Source organism: Apis dorsata, unplaced genomic scaffold, assembly GCF_000469605.1.
Source record: "Apis dorsata unplaced genomic scaffold, Apis dorsata 1.3 scaffold_815, whole genome shotgun sequence".
Lineage (NCBI taxonomy): Eukaryota > Metazoa > Arthropoda > Insecta > Hymenoptera > Apidae > Apis > Apis dorsata.
This window is the reverse complement of record NW_006263952.1, coordinates 76,273-82,499: the sequence shown is the minus strand read 5'-3', so window position 1 is coordinate 82,499 and position 6,227 is coordinate 76,273. Positions and strand designations below refer to the sequence as shown.

The following is a 6,227-nucleotide window of genomic DNA, read 5'->3' as shown; positions in this document are numbered from 1 at the left end:
TTGAAAAAAAAAAAAAAAAAAAAAAAAAGGAAGGAATTTTTATGTATGGAAACGGCAAGTTGCTATCTATTTTCGAGATGAAAAATAAAGAATAATTTTATGAATTGTTTCGCGATGTTATAACGAAAAAGTTTACAAATAGTTGTTCAAATTCAAAAAGGCGGATTCTATCCAATCTAGACGATCAGATGGAAATGGATGCGTTCTGCGTGATGGAAGCAGTATCGATCGTACGAAATCGATCGATCAATCGTCGAGTGAATCAGACAGTTAACACTCGGTAATCAGCATGCATCGTTGAATTTGTTTCAAAGAGATACGTAATCCGGTGTAAAAACACACATTCCTCTGAAAACCTGTGCTATTGTCGAAAGATTTTAATTCTCTCGAATAGAGAGAAAATAGTAAATCAATCATCACGTTTTTTAAAATTTTAATCTCTCAAATAAATAAATCGTGCGCATATAAAAATTTCAAACATAATTTACAAAATGTGTAAATTTTCTCTCGCGTGCTTTAAATCGTACATTTCTAAAAAAAAAAAGATTATTTATCTTTGTTACAAATTCAATTATCTTATATTTAAATGGAAATCCATATCGATAAAAAAATAATTCAAGCGAATATTCCAGTTCCATTTTACAACGACATAGGATACTCTATTAATAAAAATCTCAAAAAAAAAAGAAAAAATCAAACAACAATAGAAAGCGATAAAAAGACTCTTCTTTGCCTAACATTTAAAAAAAAAAAGAAGAGTGCGGTTTCAAAAGATTAAAAAGAAACTAACTTAACAACGGAAGGAAAAAATGACAATTTTTATCACTCGATAAAATTAAACGGAATATAAGGGAAGCAATTTGACATTTTATACTCGCCACTCGAATTCGCTTGGAAACGATATCTGGAGCAAGAAGAGGGCGTAATTAAGCGTTTCAGTTCTATTGGACGATTCCATTAAAGGAATGCATTCTCACCCATGGGGATGAGATCGAGGGAGATCGACGGAGCACGCAATGCTCGCCTCGTAACCAAGTTTAAGTTCTAGTTTATTGGATCACCGACGGTCACCGTGTCGGAGAGCTCTAAGCCTCTGAAACGCGGCGCGAACTGTTGCTCGATTGTTACGGATATCCGATGCGCCGTTTCTCCATTCCATTTCGTTCAACGCGCATTCGAGCTTCGAGTTTCGAAATCAACTCGTTCCCTGGTCGCGAGGGATGAATTAATGCGCGGGACTAAAATACATACGCGTTTCGCGTAATAGTTTCACGGTTAAAAGCAGGTGGCGTAGTTTTGCATGTTTTAAGAGGTCGGGTAGTGCAGTGAAACGGTCGAAGGACGTATAACGGTTTACGGATGGTTAATTAGGCAACAGTTTAATTGGGTAAGGGGTTATAATGTCGTTGTAAAATAGAGGAGAATAAACGAGGAAGGATGTTTGCTCTCGTGAATTCAGCAGTGAGGCTTGCTGCCATTAAACGTAGGGACACCTAGCGGAAACCTAGTTAGAGGATGATTCGTATGAATAAGATGATTAGGCAAGAAGGTACTATGTACGTGTGTGCTCTATGTACGTTACTGTGAAACGATAAATGTGGAATTTAAATGGCGAAATTTACGAATCGTATTAACGAGAGTATTTTGCTTTTTTTCTAATTTTTATTAACAATGAGTCAATAAAGTTAAAGGAATAAAAATTGTAAGAATAGCAGAGTGGATTTATGATGAGATGTTGAAAAACACGTCCAATGACGCGATTCCTTACGCAATGGAAATCTCTATGAAATATCTCATCATCCTCGAACTTCAGAAACTATATTCCTCGAAGTGGTTCGAACCAATCGCAAATCTTCTCCGGTCTTTATTTTTCTTTCATAATAAAAGACACAGCGTAAAAAGCGTATGACGCGATGCGATATTTCTCCTTGCCATATAAAAAGAAAAAAAGAAAAAGAAAAAGAAAAAGATCGTAACGCTTAGATGGTACGCGAGAAATATGAAATGGCGAGGAAAAGAAGACGATCGAGGGGAAGGTGATAAAGAAAGGGAGTGATACGAGAATGAGAGAATTCGAATAAATGATCTTGCGAATCATAGTAGTAAGTAACTTGGACGCAGTAGTAAATTGTAATCGTAAGTTCGTGCAGTTTCCCGATCTGAAGTTTGTAGTTAGCCTCCAAGGTATTATCCGGAGAACCGTTGTACCCTCGCTACCTGGCTAAGCATTCTCCTGTTTCTACCTAATTACCAAGTATCAAGTAAGCTTCATAAAGCTGCTATTAATCTTGCTCAAGCAACACCCAAATCCATAGAGTATCGCGACACCATCCTGAACGTTCGCACGATCCATTCAATGAGAATGTCTCCGTTTCAAATTTCCAATTTGCAAAATGGATCTCGAAATTTTAGATTTTGAAACGAACGATGAAGATATCGAGAAACAGAAAAATTCGATCGATTTTTTGTAAATATCTATGCAAAGTGTAAATTTAAACATGTGTAATGCTAGTAGTACGAGTCAACGAGTACAAGATCGATTGAAAGAACAGTGGAAAGCGAAAAAAAGGAAAGCGAAATTTTAGATTTCGAAAGGAGCATGGAGATATCGAAAAACATGGATCGATATTTGTATAAGTGTTAATATCTGTGTAAAGAATAAAAAACGTGTATAATGCTAGTAGTACAAGTTAACGAGTATGAGATTGGTCGAAACAGTGGCCGAAAAGGATGTAAGCGAAATTTTAGATTTCGAAACGACCATAGACAAAAATATGAATCGATATTTGTAATATCTGTGCACAGTGTAAATTTAAACATGTGTAATACTAGGAGTACGAATCAACGAACAGATCAGTCCACACACTCGTCGCAAAGAAGGAAAGCGAAATTTTAGATTTCGAAACGAACATAGATCGATATTTGTGCAAAATGTAAATAATTTAAACGCGTGCGATGCTAGGAGTACGAGTCAACGAGTATAAGATCGATTGAAAGAACAGTGGTCGAAAAGGAGGTAAGCGAAATTTTAGATTTCGAAACGACCATAGACAAAAATATGAATGGATATTTGGAATATCTGTGCAAAGTGTAAATTTAAACACGTGTAATGTTAGTAGTCAACGAGTCAACGAGATCGGTCGAGACAGTGATCGAAAAGAAGGAAAGCGAAATTTTAGATTTCGAAAGGAGCATGGAGATATCGAAAAACGTGGATCAATATTTGTAATATAAGTGTTAATGATCGAAACAATGGCCGAAAAGGAGGTAAGCGAAATTTTAGATTTCGAAACGACCATAGACAAAAATATGAATCGATATTTGTAATATCTGTGCAAAGCGTAAATTTAAACGCGTGTAATGCTAGTAGTCAACGAGTCAACGAGATCGGTGGAACCAGTGATCGAAAAGAAGGAAAGCGAAATTTTAGATTTCGAAAGGAGCATGGAGATATCGAAAAAACGTGGATCGATATTTGTAATATAAGTGTTAATACCTGTGCAAAATATAATGCTAGTAGTCCGAGTCAACGAGGACGAGATCGGTCGAAACAGTGGCCGAAAAGGAGGAAAGCGATCGAAAGCGAAAAACTTAAACTTTTCGTTTTGCCCCATAATTTTTCTCTCCCCAACTTCTGTACGCGGCCGCGTACAGAAAAGTTTCATCCGGAGATAAGATATCGTAATACCAGCGCATTTATCTACCCCGTACATTCCTTCCTTACATTTTTAAAACCCGGTGACTCTTTTATAACCGACCCATTCCTCTCGGCCACAATCGAAACGGCGTCGCTTCTCCTCTCCCGCCAACGATCTTCCCGGGAGGCGAAGAAAGGGGAGGCGAAGAAAGGGGAGGCGAAGAAAGGGGAGGCGAGATGCCGCGTACGATTTCCATTTCTGGCGGCGACAACCGGCAGACAACCGATAACAAGCCGCGCACGCGTTTCCGCGGCGAACCGTAGAACGCATCTGAATTCACGGCGCGGATCTCGCGCCCTCGTAACAATTTTCATTAAACGACCTCAATACAGGGGATTGTACAGTTGAATGCGGCGTTCATCAGGCTTGGTGGTACGTCGGTATCGAGGCGGAGCTCGAGCGTGTCTCGGTCGCTCGGAATGGGCCGGAAAGGGGGAAACGATATTATACAGGCAAAGTTGCCCCCAACTGAATGAAGGAGGCGCGGCGTTGTTTCGTAAATTTGCAACTTACTTTCGGTTTCAGCCGGTTCCCGTCGTTGCGATTCAGTCTCGACTCTGTTCCTGTTATTATATATATATATTCGAAATAGGATCGGACGTGCGCTTTGATTAAAATCAACCCAAATCATTTACTTTTTGGATCGAAGAAGAAAAAGAAGAGTGAAAGAGATTGTCTAGCGTTTAATATATATAAGTTGTGTTTAGTATATAAGAGCGAGTACTTTCGGAGAATTGTCACTGACTTTTCAGAGGTGCAATCGTTCTGATGGCCAGTGCGGAACGGCCATCACCGGAATATAAAAGGAGGAAGAATCAAAGGAAATACGAAGGTGGAAATTAAAGATATATATGTGTACACACGTATTACATTATATATATGGAGAAATGAGGAAAGAGGGTAAATTGGAGGAAATAGAGTTGGTAGGAACGTACAAAGCAAATCGCGTCCTAATTAGAAGATAACATCCGTACTTGTGGGTACTGTGGAACGTGTGCGAGTGCCTCGCGTGATTTACGAGATTGTCACGAGATAATCAACGAACGAGTTTGTCACGATCGCGTAAGTCCTCCACCGTTACTATGGAAATAGCTTCTCGAAACGTCGCGATAATTAACCGGCCCCAATTGACATGGTCCGGAGAGAGCGCGATCCATCTGAGGGGGCGAGACAGAGATACACGTAACGCGATACACGCGTGCACACGGTGTGCAAATGTTGCAAGGGGGGGTTGATATCGTGGAACAAGAGGGCAGGAGGAACGATTGGAAGGATCGTGTTGTATAATTCATAGATGGAGACAGAGACGAAACGGAAGGGAGGGGAAAGTTAGGAGGGAAGAAAGATGGGGAAGGAATATAAATAGGGAGAAAGAGTTTCGTGGAAAAAGATTTTGATGAAAACCGTAGATGTGGGCCAATTGGGATATAAGACTATCGAAAAACGATTAATTCCGGAAGAGGATCATCGGATGAGAAGCGATATTACCCGGGGGAGACCTTTAATTCAACCTAATTGCTCGTTTATGCGAATCTTTGAAATATTCATGAAGCTTTATGAGAATTTTTTTTATCCTCGCGCCGCTCCTTTTGAACTGTATTCCTCCACGGGGATAGGAAAGGTACACCGTAGGTCCAGTTCAATCATTCAAGTGACAAGAAAGGAAACGACAAACGATTGATGATAGCGGAGAACTCGACTTTTACCCAAGTTATTATAGTCGAGAGAGATTAAACGGTTTTTACGAGATGTAGATTTTTTCGAGGAATTGTAGTTTTTATAAAAGAATTTCAACTTGGAAATTGTTCGATGAATAATTTTCGATGATTTTAGATTCTAGAAGAAGGATTATCTAATTGATGTAATTGCAAACTAAATAATAAAAGTTCGAATGATCGAAGACACGAAAGTCCTTTTATAAAAAGGAACGGATAAATTCTGACAGTTGCTAATATATTTGATACGTAACATATACGAATAGATTAGACGATGCTTGGTGTTTATTTATTGAAAAAAATGACGGATATAAAATCGTTGATTGCGAGTTTAAACAGTTTGAGCGGAGAATAAGACGGGAAAATAGATAAAGATAGAATCGCGGAGGATGTCGAGAAATAAAAATTTATGAGGAAACAGGATTTCATCTCTATCGGCCACGATGTATATACATCGAGAATCGCGCGAGAAAAGAAAGATCCTTGAGAGATGTAAAGATATTGTTGGAAAATTGTTGGAGACCATGAATATTTAGAAAAACGGTGAAGGTTCAAGGAAAGAGAGACGACGCGATGGAGTAACTGACTCCCTTCCTCCCCTTCCCTTTTTTTTTTTTCTTTCCCTCTTTCTGGCAGTTCATCGGGAAGAAAAAAAGCGAAAGAGAGTACTTATGTCGAGTGATGGTATCGGTAGGTGTGGTAAAAACCACAGATAGTTAGTTCCGGGTTTTCTTCCTTGAAACAAATTGCATTTAAAGAGGAACAACGCCGCAGTTGAGTTTCGCAGTTAAATCTAATTGGATAGCTTTGAGCC

General features: G+C 39.0%; 1 protein-coding gene across 1 annotated transcript in view; it reads right to left on the bottom strand.

Annotated features, from left to right (window-relative positions):
* The window catches only part of LOC102672225 (B-cell receptor CD22), a 162,792-nt gene that overhangs the window by 93,371 nt on the left and 63,194 nt on the right, over nt 1–6,227 (bottom strand). The window lies entirely within an intron of this gene.